This window comes from Taudactylus pleione, unplaced genomic scaffold (genome assembly GCF_031769625.1).
Source record: "Taudactylus pleione unplaced genomic scaffold, aTauple2 ptg000952l, whole genome shotgun sequence".
Lineage (NCBI taxonomy): Eukaryota > Metazoa > Chordata > Amphibia > Anura > Myobatrachidae > Taudactylus > Taudactylus pleione.
This window is the reverse complement of record NW_028285353.1, coordinates 204642-228301: the sequence shown is the minus strand read 5'-3', so window position 1 is coordinate 228301 and position 23660 is coordinate 204642. Positions and strand designations below refer to the sequence as shown.

Sequence of the window (23660 nt, the reverse complement as noted above, 5' to 3'; positions counted from 1 at the left end):
ATGCAGATAAAAGGTGGAACAGTGCTGGTAGATGTAAAGGCACAAATACAATATTTTGTAAAGAAAAGGAGTTTGGAGCTGTTGCAGGACTGTAAATATTAGGATAAAATATTCATTAAAATTAGGGGTGAGCGGGTTCGGTTTTACTCGGATTTACTCGGATCTTTAACCTGCATTTTATTGGCTATCGCCTATCATGTGTTTTGGATAGCCAATATAATCCGAATTTGCGGTAAAGTGGCGATAAGAACCGAGTAAATCCGAGTAAAACTGAGCCTGCACATCCTTAATTAAAAAGTATGGGTGTGAAACAATGGTGGATATTGCAGTGGTATATAGATGCATTGACAGTGCTACAGGAATGATTTAAGCAGCGCAGAGTAGAAATACATACTCACAAAAGTGCAGCAATGTAGAAGCAGGGTGTTGCGAAAGGTGTGTCCAGGTTATAATGAAAGCTGGTGGCTGAGTTGCATGGTGTACAAAAGCTCAGAAGATCATTTTAAGTTGTTTCAGTTGTAAATATTTGTTTGCATATGCCCCTGTTTAACTCTTGATTGCTTACATAAACTCTTTTTTATAGTGTGCATATAAAGGTGGGGTTCTATTCCATATTCCATCTGGTGGGGTACAAAAGAAACTCCAAATGCATTCTGCATCAAAAAGGAAATTCTTATTGTATAATGTGCCATGGTTTTATTAAATATACAATAAGAACAGCAAAGGGCTACGTCTGTACCAGAAAGTTCTATGGGAGCGATTCAATTGTTTTGGACGTTCCCCGCTCGGTGACTCTACGATTGGGCGCCGGACCGAACCAGTTCAATTGTTGCTATGTTCGGATACTTAAAACTGCAGGGGGACATATTTCTTCTCAGTCTCCTGAGGTGCGAGAAGAAATGTGTGCAAAGGCCGTTGATTTGGGCGCTCTAACCGTTTCTTTAGACAGGTTTAGCTGCTTTGTGTGGCTAAGCCCGGTGCTTTTAGGCGCGTTAAATACTAATAGGCGCCCGGATGGAGTAGCAATTGAATTGATCCGTCGGGTGCATATTTATATAGATGCCCAGTAGAGGGTACGCAAAATGGCTGAACCGCCCCCTATAGCTGTTGACCTCACAAACACCATTAGGAAAGTGAGAAAGCCGTGTACTCTCACCGCCTGGCTCTGTAATGGATATCTGGATTGAGGATGTAGACCTCACGCTGCCACAGCATCGAATTTCTTTGCTACGCCTTTTCTTGCGCAAGGGAAATCTGATAAATATTTTGCGGTAACAATTCTATTGTACTGACCGCGAATGCTGCAGGTGCACACATTCTCGCTGCCTACTGAGGTGGTGAGCAGAAAGTTGCAAAAAGTCCAGACTTAAGATGGGTATAGCTGCTTTACGCTGATAAACCCGGTGATTTTGGGTGCAACAAGCATGATAATTAATGGCCGCCCAATACCATTGAATTGCTGTTGAGCGCCCATTAATTACAAGACCATTAAACAATTTTAATCACCCCCCTTAGTGATCGTGATGCTGCAGCTGTTCTGTGAGGTTTGTTTTGCATAGTAGCATAAATTCATGTGCTTGTTAGAGAAGAAATTACCAAATTCAAGCCACAGTAGTACATCAGATCTGCAACTGCTGAGTGTGTTGAATACTTTCAATAAAACGGCAATTGCAACTCAATTTCAAAGCGTCCACTGTCAGTTTAGCTGGCATCAGTATAAAGGCAGTGTCTAGGGCTTCAGACCATGTGTGTGTGGTGTGTGTGTGTATGTATATATATGTGTGTGTGTGTGTGTGTATATATATATATATATATATATATATATATATATATATATATATATATACATATACACACACACACACACACACACACTTATACTAGTATACAGGTCTAATGGGCACTTTTGTAAAACCAGTAGGCAGAGTTCAGTTATCAGCACATATATCAGCGGTATGTCTGTTATAGATGGAGGAGATGCCTGATGCGCCCATGTAATATTTCTCTCTCCTGGCTGCTGGGACAGTCTGGTGTCATACCTGCCGCCAGCTCCTTTATCCAGCACGATGTTGGTTCTGAGGTGCCCAGTATTTCACAGTAAGGTTCCTGCTGTTTTGCCTGTCACGCTGGTGAGCTCACTACCCAGAGACGAGCAACAACGCGTTACGTTCATTCTGGACTTTGTCAAGCTGAATTGGTCTTTGAAACCTGTAGACTTAGGGCTTGTTCTTATTCTACAGGTGATTTGTGTATATACCGCAGCTAGTGTTCTCGCTAAAACAGTCTGCCCTGTGTCTTCCCCACCCGTGGGCCGCAGTGTCCTTTGGGTGGGAAAAGTTGCGGTGATCGATCACCGACTGGTGAATAGATGCCATGCTCAGGGCGTATATTCACCGTGAGGGGAGAGCTTGGGGGAAGCCCAGCACCTTTACGTGCTGGACACGCCACAAGTGTGCCAAATCGGGGCTGTCAAGGACACGCCCTCCACCAGATCGGCCACGCCCCTTTTGGGCAGTTTAAGCCTTCGACACGCACAGAAGATGCCCTGTTCTCTCCGCTTTCTAGCGGGAACACTATGGCAGCTGTGACCCACACATTGGTAAATTATAATCTGACAATTGTGACTTCTCCTCTACAAAACAACAGACATTTTATCCCTGGCGCTATTGGTGTATGTGTCATGTATTGAGGGCTCCATTTCCTCTGTCATCTGCTCATTGTACCAGTGATGTTGTGCTGACTGAATACTGGTTGTGCACTGCGTGTGCTTAGCACCACATTATACACATTATCACCCTCCTGTGATGTTGTGCTGACTGAATACTGGTTGTGCACTGCGTGTGCTTACCACCACATTATACACATTATCACCCTCCAGTGATGTTGTGCTGACTGAATACTGGTTGTGCACTGTGTGTGCTTACCACCACATTATACACATTATCACCCTCCTGTGATGTTGCTTTACCTGTTCTAGCTATGACACACACACAGGTTGTTTAAAATCTCGTATCACTGCGTTCCCTCCCGATAATGTAGCATATAGTAACACTGGCTCCCCAGCGATACTTTATCTACATGTCACCAGTGGGTGCTCTATTATGTAGCATATAGTAACACTGGCTCCCCAGCGATACTTTATCTACATGTCACCAGTGGGTGTGCTACTTTAATATTCATGTTGCAGGTGCCAGTAACTTTCTTCTTCCAGAATGTTGGAACATTGGAGAGATTTGGAAAGAATCCGTACTAATCCTTATTAATTAATCCTAAACCTATTTCACCCTTCCTATTGGGTTTCTATTTATGTTGTAGTTGATCAACTATTCTTAGTCATATTAATCTTGCCATATTTGATGGAAAGAAATAATGGTGCTACCCTGCTCACGTAATGTATACTGATTACAGAAACAAGAGAAAAGTCTGAGACTCGTCAGTGCACCCTGGGGCGATTAAGGAAAGGAGAGGGACTGGGAATTTTTTTATTAACGCTTTTTCTTCATATGTCACTTTCTATATTTTATCAATCTTGTTATGGTACTTTGATTTTTTTTAAATTTACAAATAAGTTATTTTTTTAATACGATGTCCTAATTACACTTATATTATGAGAGCCCAGTCCCTCTCCTTTCCTTAATCACCCCAGAGTGCACTCACGAGTCTCAGACTTTTCTTTGTTTCTCTAATCAACATTGGAGAGATGTGAGTTTATAGGGGTGCTGGAATCTCTCATAACTTTTGCTTAAATTCAGAGCAATAGTCAGCGAAAATAGTGATTTTATTATGCTCTGGCTGTTCCACCTTTTCTTTATCTAGAATGTGTTGTTGCTATGACACTTCCTGAGCTTTTAAATATGAAAACGTCATTTGAGAGATTCATGGGACCTCCTGTAATTGTCAGATGTGTAGCTTGATCTATCTTTGTCCATTTATTACTACCTTGGGCTCGATTCTATTCAACACAAATTGAATAGCGCTGGAAGGAGCTCCTGGAGCTATTCAATTAAACGTGCTGTTAACCCTGACTAAGGATGTCTTCTCGCATCCCTCCTGGGGTGCAAGCAGAAATCCGACAAAAATACAGGCGCAATGCTGTCTTCTGCCCTTAACGCGGTGGAAACCGCATCACGCCGGGAAGTTTAGTCGGAGAATGCCGTTCTCGCGACTAAAAACCCTATTTAGGGTCGGGAGAACAGACATTGTCCGACTTAACAGCGTGCAGAATTGATTAGCTCCTGGGGCTCCCACCCGGCGTTATTTAATTTGCGTTCAATTGAATTGAGCCCCTTGTGTTGTATTGTATGGATTTTTAAAATTCTATTGAAAAGTGCCTTGCATTGTGGTGTTTGGTATGGCTCATAACGTGATAAAATAGGATTGTTGTGAAAGAGAATATAGGGAATGCCTTTTGTGCAGCTATATACTAGTAGGGCCTGGCCATTCATAGTGCACTAGTTCTCGACTACTGCCCACTATTTGCACGTGTCTCAGATTGGCCAGACATAGGAAGTGGTGAGGTGGATTGACGTATTGGGTAACTAGTTGCTTGAACAGATTTGAAAATAGCTGAAAACGGGTGTACATTCTTAATGTACTAAACTCCTGGGATGCACTTTGTTGGCAAATTAGGAACTAATATATACGGGTGATTCAATTAGCACTGCGGGGATATAGCTCCTGGGGTAAGTGCCCAAAGTTATTAAATTGACTGCATTAAACCCTGCAATTAACACGGCAGGTGCACTTCGACAATGACCAGGGCTTAGTCGCGGTAAGCTGCATCTCCCGGGTAGTGTCCTGGACGCAATGCAGTTACTGCACGTGGTAAGCCTGCAACTATCCCCAAGGCACTGGTTCACACTGATTTCTGCTGCATTCTCAGGAGGATGCGAGTAGAAACCCGCGTTAAAGGCAAGTTACTGGCTTACCGCAAAAGTATTTGAATGGCTCTGGGCACATAACCCTGGAGCTACATCCCCACAGTGCTAATTGAATGGCCTCCTCTGACTCCTAATGTCTTTTGATCACACAGATGAAGTGAGGAAGTGCTTTGATCTGTGATTTTTCTATTGTGTGTTTTATTGACAGTAGGCCCTGGAAAGAAGCTTGTATGTTACTATATGCTTTCTTCCTGACTTGTGTGCCCAATGCTGAACTGGAGTTTGTATTTTTAGCTCACGTGCTATAAATATGCTGTGAAGCAATGCTGAAATCCCCATGTGCTCCGTCCTTACTTGCCTTCTTTGGCATAAAAGTTGAAATGAGTTTTACTCTCTGCATCATTGTAGCTTAAACTGCTTTCAACATTTCTAATGCTGGGCATACACTGCCAGATAAAATGTCTGTCAGACCGACAGACATTTTATCTGGCTGCCTGCCAGCCGCAGATGTCGCCGGCATACACTGTGAGAGAAATCTCAGTGTGTAGCCCGACATCCGCGCTCCGCCCTCGGGGGAGGAGACATTTACCTGTTCCTTCACAGGAAATGTCTGTCTGTCGGCTGCGCTGGGCATACACTGCCCGATGCGGCCGACAGTTTACCCACTAAATATCGCATCGGATGGGCATGCTGGACAATCCAGCATGCCCGACCGAGCAATATTTAACCCTCGGTCGCCCGCATACACGCTGCAATTATCGCGGCGATCCGCCGATATCGGGTGGATCGTCCCGATAATTGCAGCGTGTATGGCCAGCATAAGCAATTGGGAGTAAATAAAGTAGTCCAAATTGAGAGTGATACTATATTTTAAAGTGTTGGTCACTGGACAACATATACTATAGAAAAGTAAACACTCCTGTACAGTTGCATACAAGGAACATTGTGAATAGTTTTTACGAGCTTTAAGGGGGGAATTCAGTTTTCTCCTTCATCCACTAGGGGACACTTGAGTCACAGTACAGTGGGGTATAGATGTGGGATAAACGGGAGCTGGCACTTTAATAAATCTGAATAGTAGCTAGCTCCTCCCCCTCTATAACCTCCTACAGGTCAGTCTTAATTTTGTGCCACGGGAGCTGGTCACATACAAAGAGCTCTTTGCTGAAAATCAAGGATCCTCGATCAGCAAGAAGATCAGACTGGTAGCTCACTGCCCCTGCCTGTCTGCTTTCGTTGGAGCTGCCGAGGAAGCCTCACCGCCGCCGCTCTTCGCGGTCCTCCATTAGCTCAGCCCGCTGCCGACAGCATTTGTCAGCAAGAAGGTTAGTGACTCCTGGCACCCTGAGTAGCAGGGTGGCCAGGAGAAATGACAGGCGGGCACTAAAAATCAGCAACTGATACAGCGCAAGAACGGAGGGGGCGGAGCCTAACACAGTTCTGCTCCTGCCTCCCAGCTGCCCCAGCGCTCCTGGAAGGTGGCTGGTGGCCATTTTAGAAGACACAGGCTGCTGACAAACGCAGAAGGGAGACCTGTCTGCCCAGATTGTGACTGCACAGTGGGGTTAGAGCAAGTTAGACTGTGTTTACACAGTGATTACAGCACATTATATTGTTACATAGCGCTGGTCTCTGTATCAGCACTGGGTTACTTAATCTCCTCTTTCTAAACAGTCTCTGGGCACGATTCTATTCCATGCGATGTGTATAGCGCCAGGAGATAGCTCTCGGAGCTATTCAATTGTGCGCGGTGTTTAGTCGGAGAATGCCCGTTCTCACGACTAAACACCCTGTTTAAGGCGCGATAACAGGCATTCCCCGGCCTAACTTCCCGGCGCGATGCTGTTTTCCCAGCGCTAAGGGCAGAAAACAGCCTCGCGAGAAGAAATCCAAGTCGGACTTGGCAGCGTGGTGTATTGAATAGCTCCGGGAGCTCACTCCTGGCACTATTCACATCGCATAGAATAGAATCGTGCCCTCTGTGTGTATCACTACCTTTTCTCTGTGTGTGTGAACAGTGAATTGGTAACATGACTTCAAAGGGGTCTAAGGCTGCTGAGAAAGCTTTCTCCTGTAAGAATTGTGCAGAGAAGGTTACATAGGGACTATCCTCCAGTTCCCTGTTGTGTGAGAAGTGTTTCAGAAACAGACTGCAGCATCCCCACAACACCCTATTTGGGCTGATCAAATTACATCAGTCATGTCTCAAATGTCTGCAGAGCTGGAAGCTTCTCGCAGGGAGAGAGAGGCTGAAAGATCTCAGAGGTCTGCCTTCTCTGAACCAGACTGGGACATGTTGATTACATGGACCCTGTGGAAGTTAGGCCGTCTATCTTTAATAAGAAACAAAGACTAGCAGCCTCCTTACCAGTGTCTGAGGAATTGGACGAGATCCTTACCTCAGCATGGAAACACCCAGATAATAAGCTTCATATCTCAAGTAAACTTTTATCCTACTCTCCCTTTCCTGTAGAGAGCAGGAAATTATGCAATACACCTCCTTCAGTGGACCCTTCAGTGTCACGTCTGTCTAAAAAGACTGTCCTCCCTGTTCCAGGAGCAGTTACTTTAAAGGAGTCTTCTGACAGGAAGTTAGAAACTACATTAAAGTCTATGTACACTGTAGTGGGGGTGTCCCTTCGACCTGCATTAGTCAGCTGTTGGGTCAACAAAGCTGTGGAAGCATGGGGCTACGCAGCTTGCTGAGGCCCTTATGACTAGTGTTCCGGCAGAGGATGATGTTCCTCTAGCGGAACAGATTGCAGAGTCTGCTTCTATTTTTGTAGAGGCTTCTAGTGTTCACTCTAGCTCCGGCAGCAGGCAGGGCACCGGAGTTAGAGAGGGCACTTTCTGTGCGTGTGCCAGTGAAAAGGGGGCGTGTCTATAAGACGCGTACCCTTTTCATCACTCTTGGAGGCGTGCCCGGCACGTACAGACACGCCGGTCGGCCCCCAAGCGCTGCCGACAGAATAGATGCTGGGTCACCACACATTTCCTCACCCGTGGGACACTGCGACCCGCGGGTGAAGACGGCACCCACAGGCTGTGAGGGCAGGGCACTTTTTGCCCCCCTCCTGGAGGGCAGAAAACTTTTTGCCCTCCAGAAGGAGGGCAGGGCGCCGCGCCCCACTAAAACAGCCTAGCGGGAACGCTAGGCTTCAAAAGATATTTGTAGTCTTTCCTCTAGATCAGGGGTTCCCAACCACGGTCCTCAAGGCACATTAACAGTCCAGGTTTTGAGGATAGCTATACTGGAGCACAGGTGACTTAATTAGTACCTCAGTTATTTTGATTTAACCATCTGTGCTCAAGCCTGGATATCACCAAAAACCAGTACTGTTAGTGTGCCTTGAGGACCGTGGTTGGGAATCACTGCTCTAGATCCTCGGCTTTGGCGCTCTCAGCCCTCAGAGCCCTGTGGCTGAGACAGTGGCAGATGGATGCGGAATCTAAGAGCGCCATGGAAGCGCTTCCATTCACAGGGGAAGCTCTGTTTGGAACTGAACTAGATAGGTGGATATCTCAAGCCACAGGTGGTAAGTCCACTTCTTTCCCATCTGCTGCTCCTCCTCCTAGGAAGCCCTTTGCCGGACCATCCTTTTGGTCCTTTTGTATCCCAGGGAGATTCAGGGGTCGTGGCAGAGGAGCTCCCGCTATCTCCTGTGGTTCCAGAGGCAGGGGTAGAGCCACTGCATCCTCCTCCCAGCAGGATAAGTCTTCAGTTAAGCCTCCGGCATGACGCGCTCCCTTCTCTCCTGGGGGACCCCAGGGTGGGAGCTCGCCTTCGCAATTTCAAAGAAGTTTGGATCAAGTCTTGCCAGGATGCGTGGGTCCGGGACATTATTATTCAGGGGTTGAAGTTGGATTTTCAGATCCAACCTCCTCTCGTTTTTTCACAACAGGTTTGCCGGCATCAGCGGACATACGGGTTGTAATACAGGAAGCAATAGAAAAGCTATTGTCTTATCGAGTAATAGTGCATGTCCCTATCCATCAGCAGGGTCAAGGCTTTTATTCCAGCTTGTTTGTAGTTCCCAAGCCAGACGGCTCAGTGAGACCCATTCTGAACTTGAAACATCTCAATCCTTATTTGCGGACCTTCAGGTTCAAAATGGAGTCCCTGCAGTCTGTTATGGCAGGGCTCGAGAGGGACGAGTTTCTCATATCCTTGGACATAAAGGATTCCTATCTCCACATTCCCATTTGGCCTCATCAGGCATTCCTTCGGTTCGCAGTGCGGGCCTCTTATTTTCAATTTCAGGCCTTACCCTTTCGGTCCTTCATCAGCACCAAGAGTGTTCACGAAGGTCATGGCAGTAATGATGGCCCTTCTTCGGATTCAAGGGGTTACTATCGTCCCGTACTTGGGCGACCTGCTTCTCAAGGCTCCGTCAGTCACTCAATTACTGCAGGACATCCGGGTAACACAGCCTTCTGTTACCCCAACACTGATGGATCCTGACTTACCAAAAATGTCATCTACAGCCTACTCAGCGTCTGCCTTTCCTAGGGATGATTTTGGACATGGTGGAGCAGAAGATATTTCTTTTGCAGGAAAAGGTCACCTCCATCCAACACATGGTGCAATTGATACTGCCTCATCGCAGGGTGTCAGCACTCCTGTGTATTTGCCTTCTGGGTAAGATGGTTGCGACCTTCGAGTCCATCCAATACGGGAGGTTCCATGCCCGTCCATTCCAACTGGACTCTGTGGTCAGGGTCCCACATTTTCCTTCATCAGCCAGTTCAACTGTCCACCCAGGACTCGAACATCTCTCCTTTGGTGGCTGAATTCCTCTAACCTATTGGCAAGCAAGCGGTTTGCAATGTGGGAATCGATTCTCCTCACCACAGACGCCAGTCTGAGAGGATGGGGGCAGTGACTCGGGGAAGACTCTTTCAGGGCCGCTGGACTCGACTGGAGGCAATACTGCCCATAAACATTCTGGAGCGAAGGGCCGTGTTCTATGCTCTTCAGGTAGCACATCCTCTGTTGAAGGGCCGTGCCATCAGAGTGCAGTCCGACAACGCCACAGCTGTGGCGTACATTAACAGACAAGACGGCACCAAGAGTCGGTCCGCCATGAGGGAGGTAAGCTGCATTCTTCTCTGGGCAGAGGAATTTGCTGTAGCGATATCAGCAAGTTTCATTGCAGGGGTAGAAAATTGGGAGGCCGACTACCTCAGTCGACAAGACATTCATCCGGGAGAATGGATGCTCAATCCACAGGTCTTTCAACAACTGATTCAGCGTTGGGGGTTTCCCTCAGGTATATCTCATGGCGTCGAGGCTGAACCATCAACTGCCACTTTACTGCTCACGGACAAGAGATCCACAGGCGGTGGCAGTGGATGCTCTAACAACTCCTTGGCGGTTTCAGTTTGTTTACCTGTTTCCATCACCCCCAATTCTGCCTCGTTCTGCTTCAAAGAATCAAACGAGAAAGGGTAGAGGTTCTTTTGGTGGCTCCAGACGGGCGTGGTATTCCAACCTACGTCTTCTACTGATAGACGACCCGTGGCCTCTCTCTCTGCAAGAAGATCTACTGCAACAGGGTCCGTTTATCTATCGGGACTTAAAGTGGCTTCGTTTGATGGCGTGGCTGTTGAAAGGTCTCTATTAAGAAGAAAGGGTATCCTTTCAATGTTAAGGGCTAGAAAGGAAGTTACCTCAAAGCACTAACATCGTATATGGAAGGCGTATGTCTCTTGGTGTGAATGCAAGGGTGTGCCACCATCAGAATTCATCTTAGCCAGGCTGCTTCTTTTTCTACAGGCTGGTTTATCAGCAGGTCTTCGTCTGGGATCTTTGAAGGTTCAAATATCTGCTCTGTCGATTTTTCTTTCAGTAGAAACTAGCATTATTGCCGGATGTCCAAACATTTCTACAAGGGGTTGTCGGGTTACAACCTCCGTTTGTACCTCCAACGGCCCCATGGGATTTGGATTTGGTCCTCTTTTCTCCAGTCTTCCCTATTTGAACCTTTAATGACTGCGGAATTAAATTTTTTATCATGGAAAGTGGTTCTCCTTTTGTCGCTCGCCTCTGCTAGGCGTGTCGGAGCTAGGGGAGCTTTCATGTCGTCCGACTTACCTCATTTTTCATGAGTATATAGCTGAGCTACGTACGCAGATATCTTTTTTGTCTCAGGTAGTGTCTGCATTTCACATCAACCAACCGATCGTGGTTCCGGTGTTTAAAGAGGATTCTTCGGCTTCCAGATCCCTAGATGTTGTCTGGGCTCTTCGGATGTATGTTGATAGGACTGCATCCCTCCGGAAGTCGGATATGCTGTTTGTTCAATATGATATGGCACGTCCGGGCTGACCGGCTTCTAAGGCAACTATTTCTAGGTGGTTTCGTCTGACAATCAGACAAGCCTATCTGGCTGCATCAACACACCCACCTACTTCAATCACAGTGCAATCTACGTGCTCGGTGGGTACTTCATGGGCGGCTACCCGCGGTGTTTCCCTGACCCAGCTTTGTCAGGCGGCCACTTGGTCAGGCTGGCATACTTTTGCAAAATGTTACCGTTTAGACATGTTTGCAGGATTTGCTTCACAGTATGGCCGTGCTGTTTTGCAGGGTTCTCTGCGTTCTCCCACCCGGGAGCTCTGGGACGTCCCCACTATACTGAGACTCCAGTGTCCCCTAGTGGATGAAGGAGAAAACAGGATTTTGGTACTTAGCGATAAATCCCTTTCTCTGATTCCACAGGGGACACTGGACGCCCGCCCGGCGCTGTTCCACCTGCATTTGTTATTGTTGTTCCTGGTTTGGACAGTAATTTTTCTGCTTGATTTGTTTGCATATTTGCTTGTTTGTTCATGTATGTTCCAGCTTCTCTTCTCCGCTATTATATTATCCAGCTCTCCTCGGGCACAGTTTCTGAAGACTGACCTGTAGGGGGTATAGAGGGGGAGGAGCTAGCTACTATTCAGATTTATTGAAGTGCCAGCTCCCGGTTATCCCACATCTATACCCCACTGTACTGAGACTCCAGTGTCCCCTGTGGAATCGGAGAAGGATTTATCGCTAAGTACCAAAATCCTGTTTTCTTTAGACGCAGCTCCCGTCTAAAGTGACAAGCTATATTCAATTGTTGTGCCCCGGATTCCCATTTCATTGTGGATGTCTCCCCCCAAATGTAGGGAATTGGCTCCACCCCCACTTTGATGGTGAATTTTGCTACTATTACTTATTATGAAAGTGTCCACTGTAGGTGCCAGCAGGGCGCTTTCAAATAGTGCGGGGCACAGTGGCCGATAAAATAGCCTAGTGGGAACCCAATATTGTGAACTAAATGGGCGGAACTCAATTCTTTCTAGCCCCTATCGCGCCCGACGGAGCTATTCAATTCTTGTTCCTGTCAGGCACGATGAGCTGCCAGCGCTACATTTCAGCTCGCAGCCCCTGGGGGGTGAGAGCTGAAATGGGCGTTAAGTGACCTCTTTGGGCGCCCAAATGGCACTTCTCGCGATCGCGCCCCTGCACTTGGTCAGGTGTAGCCTTTTTACGCGGCTATACCCGACCTCTTTGGGCGAGATCAGCGCGAAAAACAATTGAATAGCGCCCTGCGATCTCCTGTCACTTTGGACTGGAGATCGGGCACGCTATAACAGTTGAATACCGCCGAAAGTGTTCCCTCTAGGCTGTTTTAGCAGGGCGCCGAATGCTGTCCTTATGGTGGCACCCCGTTGAAACAGATGGTTGGGTGCCGTCCCCACCCACGGGCATCTGTGTTCTGCGGGGGAGTGTTGCGACGAAACAATAAACGATGGGTGAATACTGCCATGCTGCAAAGAGAGCTTTGGGGCTGACCATCTCCGTGAGTGCTGGGCATGCCCCCTACAGTGATGAAAAGGGAAGCGTGTCTTAAGGACATGCCCCTTTTTGAGTGACCATGCCCCCTTTTCTGACACGTGTGTGCCTTTTGTGCACTTTTTATTCAGATGCCCTGCCCCACTCTGGGCCTGATTCAGAGCCAGACGCTGTGACCAGAGCGCTCGTTCTGAATCATTACCCTCCTACCTAAAAATGGAGCGGCCTCCTGGCCGCTTGCATAGCTGTGGGTGACCAGCTATGCGGGTGACCAAGATGCTTCATATACTACAATATATTTGGCCTATTCAGCTAGGAGCGATGAGGTGTGCACATCTGCGACCCTTACAGTGGTTGCCGGCATTCCAAAACTGTCCCATCTGCACATCTCCCGTACTTCCCACAATTTGCCCCTAATTGATTTGACCCCCTGGTGGTATAACCTTACTTGAACTAATGATCTAGAAGCATGTGTATGTATGTAACCAGGGCCATATTTCTGTTAGTTTGCAGATCTCCATGCCTAATGTCTTATGTGGCTGTCTTTTCTTTTTGTGTAAACCCTTATGCTTCTCTAGTACATATAGACTAGAGAAGCATATGTTAACGATGACAGTGCTTGCCATTTGTGCTGTGGAATACATTGGGTTTAGATTGCTTGTAAGGCCATATGTCCTACTGTAATAAACGTATGTTTATCTCTGATAGTGTTCAAGTGGAAATCGCAAAATTCAAAAGTGAGAAATCTGTCATTAGGTGCAAAGGCCAAATTTGGGTCAAAATCCCAACTGGTCATCTTATGTATTCATAATTATAACACCAATATCACTACGCACTGCTTACCAAATTATATCATTCACCTCAATCTTTTTCCTTTGGCACTTAGTCTAAACTCCCACCCAAACATACACTAAGGGGAATTGAATTGGTTTTTTTTAGGCGATGAGTAATGGCCGGCGGTGACCACTGCGCCGCAGTTTTGACCACCCGCGGAACACGGTGACCCGCGGGTGGAGACAGAACCCGCAGGCTGTGTCAGTGGGTGTAGTGCAGGAAGGCAGGGTGCTTTCTGCCCTTCAGAAATAGGACAGGGAGCGGCGCCCCACTAAAACAGCCTAGCGGGAATGCTAATGTGTATTTAAGTCAATGGGCCAGATGTACTAAGCTCTGAAAAGTGATAAAATGGAGAGTGATAAACTGCCAGCCACTCAGCTCCTAACTGTCATGTTACAGGCTGTGTTTGAGTTAGGAGCTGATTGGTTGATAGCTTATCACTCTCCATTTTATCACTTTCCAGAGCTTAGTACATCTGGCCCATCGTCATAGGCTACTTAAATGTTATCTCCTACTTTGTCCTTTTTTACAACCTACTAGAGGTAAAGCACATTGAAAATACAATGTGCTCTAGAAAACTGCAGTTAATTTGTTTGTTATGAACTCTGGAATATTAATGTGGAAGTATTGGTAGGATGATGATGATTTGAGGGCAAGGGACAGGGACCCCCTTTTGGACCATTTTTTGTTTTGTTTACACAATAGCAATGCTCACCAGTCAATTGCAGAACAGTTCTACTCATTCATATAACATAAGGAGGCAAGCTTCAGAACTGAGGGCTCAAACAAAATATTAAAGGGGGTGCAGTAATTTTGTTACCCTGAAAATGATGCTATTCAGTATGAAAACGTAGTCCTGGCAGCTCATTGGGCTCATCCTGATCAACAATAACAATATATACAGCTCAAGAAGAAAGAAACATTAGAAGTATCAGTAATGACCACTCTCTTACTGTGTAATACTTGAAAAGAAAAGATCTGGGTGTACAGGAATATTATGTTTTTCCTGAGAAAGATGACCGTGGCATCATAAGCACTGGTTTAGTGGGGATGTAGTCGGCATCCCGTCGTTAGGGATACAGACGGTCTAAATAACGGCGTAGAAATCCCGACCGCAGTATCCCGACTGACTGCATCCCAAAGGTATCGCCAGTTAGGGGAGGGTTAGGGTTAGAGTGGTCACACTGTACGATTAAAAATGCACATTATTAACGATATCGTTCATGTCGTACAGATCGTTCATTTTTTGGTGCTTTCCAACCCTCAAACGACCAGCAATGTACGGGCACGTATGGACGATAACTATATCGTCCAAGCAGGCCAACCTGGTCGCTTGTCAACCAGGCTACTTTGGAACCCGAGGTCCAGCACACCTTGAAGGTGCAGGGAGATCAGTCAGCGATATAGTTATCGCTGGCTAATTGTTCAGTGTGTACGCACCGCTAGGCACCGTGGAAGGAGGGTTAGGATGCGGGGAGGGGGAGGTTAGGTTTAGGCACCGTGGAGGGAGTGTTCAGTTTAGGGTGCGTGGAGGGGCAGGTTAGACTTAGACACTAGGGGGTGGGGGGTTAGGTTTAGGTATCGGTTAGGGTTAGACTTGCCTAGTCTCCGGATGGGTGTCTGTATTCTGACCAGCGACATCCCGACCACCGACAATCCATACCCTACCCAATTTAGTGCTGTGTACTTTGGCAAAGCCACGTGAATTGTGTTACAAACATTTCTTCCACAGCCACAAGGGACACTGGAATTCAGCACTGTGGGGTATAGACGGGGGGTACAGAGGAGCAGGCACTTTTAAGAAATTAATAAGTGTGACTGGCTCCTTCCCTTCTATGCCCCCCTCATCCCTAGTTTATGAATTGTGCCTCGAGCGAGCCAGAGCCCTGGGCATCATCTGCCAAAAGTTTTCTTTATTTTACTCTTGAGGACACAGACAGCCCCTGTCTGCCATGCGCTAGGGGGAGCCACCCGGAGGGACCCACCGCCGCTTCCTGAACCATGCGTCCGGGTCCCATGTCTTCAGCACATCGGTGCTGCGTGCGGCTGGATCTGGGTCCCCATGACACACCGCACATCTGGCGGCATGGCTCGTAAGTGTAGTCCGCCTGCCATGTGGCAGGGAAGGCTGGAAGTGCAGTACTTTTACGCAGCTTAGTGCTGTGAATAGTGGAGGAATGGCGGCCACTATCTGCCGGGGGCCAGTCATAGGGGGAGCGGAGCTTCTTCACCCTGGAGACGGGCTATACTGGGAGAGCGTGCTTCTCCCGTTCTCCCGTGCCCTTGTTCCCATGCAGCCAAGCCAGCTCAGGGTTCCTACCTGCGGTCACCACTGATTCCTGGCCACAGCAGCAGCTCCTCAGGCCATCTGCTTCCTCAGCAGCATCTGCACAACATTGCTCATCCCTGTGAGGGCAGTGAGTGTACTGTTGGGGACTCTATAACAGTCTTGCTGTTTTCTTTGGCTGCATTCTCCTTGTCACTGTGTGCTTGTGTGTTGTGTTCTGCTGTCATTGCCTCCTGTGTGTTAGGTTTGACAGGCAAGGGATCAGCGTCGAAAACCTCACAAAAGCTGTTAGCCTGTGTGTAGAAGTGTAAGGACAAAAAGACCTTAGCGCTTAAAACACACTGATATTAAAAAGTATACCTGCAACGTTAAATAACAAAAAGGGGAGAAAATTGCAACCCCACACAAAGCATATAAAGAAAGAAATACCGCGTTGATAAACAGAAATAAATATATAAATTTAATAACCAGTAATAAAATACATATAAAGACATAAATTGCCCAAAAAGAAGGCAAGAAAAAATTAAATTGCAGATAGAGTAGAATGATGAAATAACTAAAGAATAAAAAAGACAGAATAACAGTAATAGCAATTACATGGATAAATCAGTAGATGATAATGATGAAGAACTAAGTTGTAATCATAAAATTGTGCTGTGTCCCAGATAGTAAACAATAGTCTGTGGACTTGTGCGTGATCAAATGCAAACAATTATCGCAGGTTATGAGTGATAACTGCAGGTCGGCAACGTTGTGTCCACCATACTCCAATAGTTGTATCCGTTAAAGTATCTTAGTGTAGTGAGTAGCATGGAGCTTTGTAGTGGAGAGACACAAGCCGCTGTCTCAATGTGGCTGTAATTTGAGTGTAACTCGAAGTTCACTTAGGTACAATCAGAGGGAGCTCTACTTTGTGAAGCTTGTAATGTGGGGGACCATGCTCCATCTGAGTCTGCTCCAGTCCAAGACCCCCCTCTCCGCCTTGGATTACCCCTCTGACAACTGTTATGTCGGATCTCTCTGTAGAGCTTAAAGAATCTCTAGTTCTAGTTCAGGACCTTTAGTGACCTGGTAGGGAGTACCAGCCTGGGTGAAGACCTTATCCCGATCTATGGAGAGTTGGGCTCAGGTGGTGGGTTCCTCCTTTTGGGGTCAGGGGGTGCTACCAAAGCCCCATTTTAGAAAAGAGCTATACCTGCGGTTTTGCAATCCGATGAGTGTTTCTTAGGTAGAGGAAGGAGAATTTCTAGAGGACTCTGATGAGGATCTACTCGCTGAAGAGGATTCGCAGGGCTTGGAAGGCCCTCAGGGATTGGATGCTCTCATTATTGCAGTGCGGCAAGTACTTAAGGTAACGAACGAGGAGTCTCCAACTCAGTCTCTTTTTGCCATTACACAGAAAGCGTCTTACTTTTCCCGTTTCACAGGAGCTAGATGACCAGCTGATGGCGGCTTGGAATAATCCGGACAAGAAGTTCCAGTTCTCTTAAGTTATTTCTCTCCTCCTAGCCTTTTCCCACAGACAGCAGGGCTAGGTGGGACTCTCCCCCGCCAGTTGATTCATCGGTATCCAGATTATCTAAGAAAACTACACTTCCGTTGCCGGGTGCAATTTCCCTGAAGGAGGCCTCTGACTGTAAATTAGAGACTACTCTGAAGTCCATTTAATACAGTCTCAGGGGTTCTCCGTCCGGCCTTGGTGGGGTCTTGGGTCAACAAGGCCAAGGAAAGGTGGGCGGAACAGTTAGTCAAGGGCTTGCATGCGGGCACACCAAGGTCTGATCTTGTTACTCTGGCGGAGCACATTAGAGTCTTCCATATATTTGGGGCAGGCATCTAGAGATATTGGGTTGCATGGCTCCAGGATTTCAGCTTCGGCCATTGTTGCGCATTGGGCTCTTTGGCTCCATTCTTGGCAAGCGGAACGCTGAGTCCTAGAAGGCAGTTGAGGCATTACTGTTTTTTGGAGATATGCTCTTTGGTCCAGAACTGGACAAATGGATTTCTCAGGCAACTGGCGGTAAGTCCACGTTTCTGCCGTCTTCCTCAGGTTCTGCCTTGGCTCCGCGGAGGACTTATTCAGGAACTTGCGTTCATTTAGAGTCTCTACTAGATTTCGAGGTCGTGCAAGAGAATCTTCAACGTCTGCTAGAGAACCAAGAGGTAAAGGTGGTGCAGTCGCTCCCTCTCGTCAGGAACCCAAGCTTGTCGACAAGTCTGTGGCATGATTGGCTGCCGTCCCACCTGGGGGCCCCCACGGCGGGAGCTTGGCTTTTCTCGTTTTCTCTTTCATCCACTAGGGGACACTGGAGGTGCTTACGCTGGGGTATAGAGGCGTGGATAACTGGAGCCGGCACTTTAATTAATTTAGAAGTGTGAAGCTCCTCCCCCTCTATGCCCCATAAGCCCTCAGTTTAGAAAATGTGCCTACTAGGAGCTGGTCACAATTTGCTGTGTTCCAGCAACACATTTTATTTAGGTTTTCTTTATTTTTACATCTTTTGACACTTTTAGGTACCCTTCGCCACCTCTCTAAAGGTGGGGTCCGGGTACCTGGCGCCCTGTCCTTATAGGAGGCAGGAAGGAGTACACAGTGCTTATACTAAAAGCACTGACCGCTCCTTGCCACCACAGCACATTCTCAATAGGAAGAGAGAAGTGCTGACTGCAGGTAAACACCTGCGCATCCCCCGGCTCCCAGCCCCGCCGCTGCCCAGCGTTATTACAATTCTTAGTCTGCTGGGCAGCTAATGCAGACGGCTCCCTGCTCTGCTGACTAGGTGCGCTCTCCCTCCTCCCGCTGTTAAGGCGCTGAACCCCACTCTTACAGGGCCGCAGGGCTGCTAAGCAGAGTCTCCTTATCTCCGCGCGGGGCTGCTGACTTGAACGCTACAGCGCGGCACCCGGCTCTACCTCCCCCTGCTATTACAGGAGGCGCGGGGCTGCTGACTTGAGCGCTACAGCGAGGCTCTCCCTCCCCCTGCTATTACAGGAGGCGCGGGGCTGCTAAGCAGAGTCTCCTTATCTCCGCGCGGGGCTGCTGACTTGAGCGCTACAGCGCGGCACCTGGCTCTCCCTCCCCCTGCTATTACAGGAGGCGCGGGGCTGCTGACTTGAGCGCTACAGCGCAGCACCTGGCACTCCCTCCCCCTGCTATTACAGGAGGCGCAGGGCTGCTGACTTGAGCGCTACAGCGCAGCACCTGGCACTCCCTCCCCCTGCTATTACAGGAGGCGCAGGGCTGCTGACTTGAGCGCTACAGCGCGGCACCTGGCTCTCCCTCTACCTGCTGATTAAGTGGCCTGGTGCAGCTAATTAAGTGCGCTACCGCGCGTCTGCACCTGCTCTCCCTAGTCCGCTGTACACGCGGTGAGGCACGCGGGGGGGAGGTTACTGACCAGACATCTTGTATAGCCCTTTAGGGCATAAAGAAGGGGCGGAGCTTAAGGGCAGCGCGGGTCTCTTTCGTCTCGACAGCGGCTGTATACATCAGGGCTGCCGTTCTCTCATGCACAGCAGCTCATACTGCATTACAAGGAGATTGCAGTGTAAGAGACACAGAAGGCTGGACTCCTGCTGCCATTCCTGTGCTGCAGGACACGTACATCTCCTGATTACATCCTGGTAAGGAGGCTGTAAGTGCAGGGGAGTCTGATCTGTGGGAGGGGGGTTTCTCCTCCTCTGTGTCCCACAGCCGCCTTGTTTATCTTGTCTGTGTCTTTTCTGTTTTATGCTGTTTCTCTGGGTGACTGTGTACAATGTCCAACAGAACCAAGGCTTCTCAGAAGCTGTTTGTCTGTTCTAAGTGTAACAACAAACAGACCAAGCCCCATGCCACGGGGTCCAGCCTACGGCCACACCACCCTGAACACGCCCGATCTCTTCTGATCTCGGAAGCTAAGCAGGGTCAAGCCTGATTAGTACTTGGATGGGAGACTGCCTGGGAATACCAGGTGCTCTACGTTATGTGATGCTAACAACTGATCCACAGATGGCGATTACTAACTCTCCTACACCGCCATGGGCCACTGACATGGTAGGAGTTATGTCAGACTTAGCAAAGTTGGCTTAGGCGCGCAGGTCTTAACCTCCCTGGATAGCTGGGTTAACCAAATCTCCAGACACCTGGGTCAGGTAGGGGGTCACAATAGCGTACTCTAACGCCTGTTCTCCAGTCAGAAGAGTCAGTCGAAGAATTCCTCGGTGCGCGGTACTTATAAGACAGCATCTGTTGAGCAATGCAGCCGGATAAGCGGTTCCAAATTTCACCTAGGTTTCCGTCTGGCTTCCCTTTTCCATCATCCATGATGGAGAAGTGGGGGAAACCTCCTCCTATAGATGTATCTGTTTCCCATCTCTCTAAGTAAACAGCACTTCCGGTGTCGGGAGCTACTGTTTTAAAGGACCCTTCGGATCGTAGGTTGGAGACAACACTAAGATCTATATATACCGCAGCGGGAGCTCAACTTAGAGCTACCCTTGTTACCGCCTGGGTTAACAAGGCTGTGGTTTGCTGGGCTGACCAGTCAGATCAGTGCTCGCATATCTGCGCCTGCTATTTCAGGGTCCCAGAAGACTTTATACTGGACATTCGTTTCATTCCTTTCGAGCGCCTCATTCCTTTCGTGGTACAGCCAGAAAGTTCCCAAGCAACCAGAGGCGGCAGAGGTAAAGGTCGTCCTCACACGGTTGCACGTAGACCAGAGCCTAAACCAGTTGAGCAACAGGTGGCATGACGGTCTTCCGTCCCACCTGGGGTCTCCTGCGGTGGGAGCCTGCTTGCAAGAATTCAACAAGTTTGGAACCAGACCTCTTCAGAACCGTGGATTCACAGTACAGAATAGACTTCGAAGCCCCGCCCCCTAATTCGGTTCTTCACTATTAATTCTACAGGAGGCTCTCAGGTCTCTAGTGGTGTCATCTGTGCTAGTTCCGGTTCCGGAACATTAGCGAGGTTTGGTTTTTTTTACTCAAACCTGTTTGTAGTGCTCAAACCGGATGGTTCGGTCAGACCCATACTAAGCCTTAAGTCTTTAAACCTGTATCTGAAGATGTATCGTCCAAACTCATGTCAGTCATGATCGCTCTCCTTCGGTCATCAGGAGTGAACATCGTGAGCTTGAAACCAGGGGAGTTCCTATTATCCCTGGATATCAAGGATGCTTATCTCCTTGTTCCCATTTGGGAACCACACAAGGCTTTGCTGCATTTTGCCATATTAAGATCATGGCCGTTCGGGTTATCCTCGGCTTCCCGCATAATCCCATATTTGGACGATCTGTTGCTCAAGGCTCCATCGGTATCTCTTCTATTAGATATGCCTTACTGACCTATCACACTCTAACCCAACACGGTTGGATAATCAACTTCAAGAAGTCAAATCTTAATCCGTACCAGAAACGTCTATTTCTGGGCATGATATTGGATACGGAATCACAGAGGATTTTTCTTCCAACAGACAAGGCCAGGGATATCCTGTTGTTAGTTCAGCTGGTCCTCAGAACAAGGAAGGTGTCAATGCTTCTTTGTCTGCGTCTCTTAGGAAGGATGGTAGCTGCCTTTGAGGCACTGAAGTTCGTCCAGTCCCACTCCGGGGTTTTTCAGGTCAGGGTCTCATCTGCTTCTACATCGACAGATCCGTCTGAGCCGGTTCCAGAGTGGCCCTTCTCTGGTGGACGCAATCCACCAAATTTTTTAGCGGGTCGGAAATTCGGAGTGGGAGACTGGATCATCGTAACACGGATGCCTGCCTCCGAGGATGGCAAGCAGTAGTCCTCAATTTCCACTTTCAGGGTAGATGGTCTCCTCTAGAACAGATGTGGCCCATAAATGTGTTGGAACTCAGAGCGATTTACAATGTTCTGATAGAGACAATAGAGTTTCTACAGGCTCGTCCGGTAAGAGTTGAGGCCGACGATGCGACGGCCGTCGCTTCCATCAACCGCCTAGGGGAAACTCAGTCGCATGGCTATGCGAGAAGTAACTCAGATCCTCCGGTGGGCCGAGAACCAGTCAGTAATCCTATCGGCGGCATTCCGGGTGTGAACAACTGGGAAGCAGATTACCTAAATCGACAGGATGTCCATCCCGGGGAATGGATGCTTCATCCATCGCGCTGATACGTCGATGGGGAGGTCCTCAGGTGGACCTCATGGCGTCACGACTGAATTGTCAGCTCCCGGTATTCGTGTCCACAACTCGAGATCCGCAAGCGGAAGCAGTAGACGCTCTGACAAGTCCGTGGATCTACGACTTTGTTTACCTTTTTTCCTTCTATTCCACTTCCTTGTCTTCTACAAAGGATAAACAAGAGACAGCCTCTGTAATTCTCGTGGCTCCGATCTGGCTTCGGAGAAGTTTGTTGTCGGACCTTCGGTTCCTATTGTCAAATGCTCCGTGGCCCCTTCCTCTGCGCCCGGATCTTCTACAGCAGGGCCCTTTTCATACACCCCAACTTAGCACAACTGCGTTTCGCGGGGTGGCTCTTAAAACCGATATCGTAAGATGCAGAGGCATCCCAGACGCGGTTATTCCTACCATGATACGCGCCAGAAAGCCAGTTTCTGCTGTGCATTATCATCGCTTCTGGCGTGCTTATATCTCAAATGGTGTTCCAGTCGGTGTCTTCCGTCTAGGACTTTTCGTTTGTCTCGGTTCTGCTTTTCCTTCGGACAGGTCTGGATTCTGGCCTTCGTCTGGGAACCTTAAAGGTGCAGGTTGGTGTCCTTTTACATTTTCTTTCAAGGGAAATTGGCCCTCAATCCTGAGGTGCAGACGTTTCTTCTAGGGGTCTTGCATGTGCAGCCCCCTTTTGCAACTCCAATGGCTCCCTGGGATCTAAATTTGGTGCTTCTGTTTCTGTAGTCACCCATGTTTGAACCTTTGGAGGAAGTTGATCTTAAGCACCAGTCTTGAAAGAATGTCCTCCTCCTGTCTCTCGCTTCGGCTCGTAAATTTTCAGATTTGGGTGCTCTGTCTTATAGCCACATGGGGCGGAACTCCGGACTACGGTACCGCCTTCCTTCCCAGGGTTGTGTCGGCTTTTCATTTCGATAAGCCTCTTGTGGTACAGTCGTCGGTGAAAGACTCTGGTGGTTCTTCTACCTTGGATATGGTTAGAGCTTTCCGCATCTATGTTGCCAGGACAGCGTCCCTTCGTAGTATGAGTTGCTTTTTTGTCCTCTATGTTGTTGTTTGGAGGGGTTGGCCAGCGTCTAAGCAGAGTTTGGCATGTTGCATTTGGCTGACTATTCATCAGCCTTATGTTAGTGCTGATTGTGGGCCTCCTTCGTCCATTTTGGCTCATTCCACACGTTCTGTGGGTGAGTCATGGGCGGCCGGTAGAGGAGCCTCCACGTCACAATTGTGCCGTGCGGCCATTTGGTCTTCAGTTCTCACTTTCAGCAAGTTTTACAAATTTGGTACGTTTGCTGCTTCGGCATACCGTTTTGGCTGTCTAGTTCTGCAGGCACCGCAGAGCGCTCCCGCCCATTGGGAAAACTTTGGGACGTCCCCAGCGTAAGCACCTCCAGTGTCCCCTAGTGGATGAAAGAGAAAATGGGATTTTGGTACCTACCGGTAAATCCTTTTCTCTGATTCCACAGGGGACACTGGACGCCCACCTCTGCGTTCTTTGCTTGCCTGTTCAGCTTGTTCCCTATGTTGTATGATTCAGTTATTGTGTGTTCTCTCCTTTTTATTACTCAGCTTGTTCTCCATCTCCTCTCGGTCTTTCATTTTCTAAACTGAGGGCTGATGGGGCATAGAGGGGGAGGAGATTCACACTTCTAAATTAATTAAAGTGCCGGCTCCAGTTATCCACGCCTCTATACCC

General features: G+C 48.2%; 1 protein-coding gene and 1 pseudogene across 2 annotated transcripts in view; both read left to right on the top strand.

Annotated features, from left to right (window-relative positions):
• LOC148473237 (dual specificity tyrosine-phosphorylation-regulated kinase 1B-like) overlaps positions 1 to 23660 on the top strand; it is a 143643-nt gene that overhangs the window by 54452 nt on the left and 65531 nt on the right. The window lies entirely within an intron of this gene.
• Positions 19673 to 19791, top strand: LOC148473238 (5S ribosomal RNA; annotated as a pseudogene).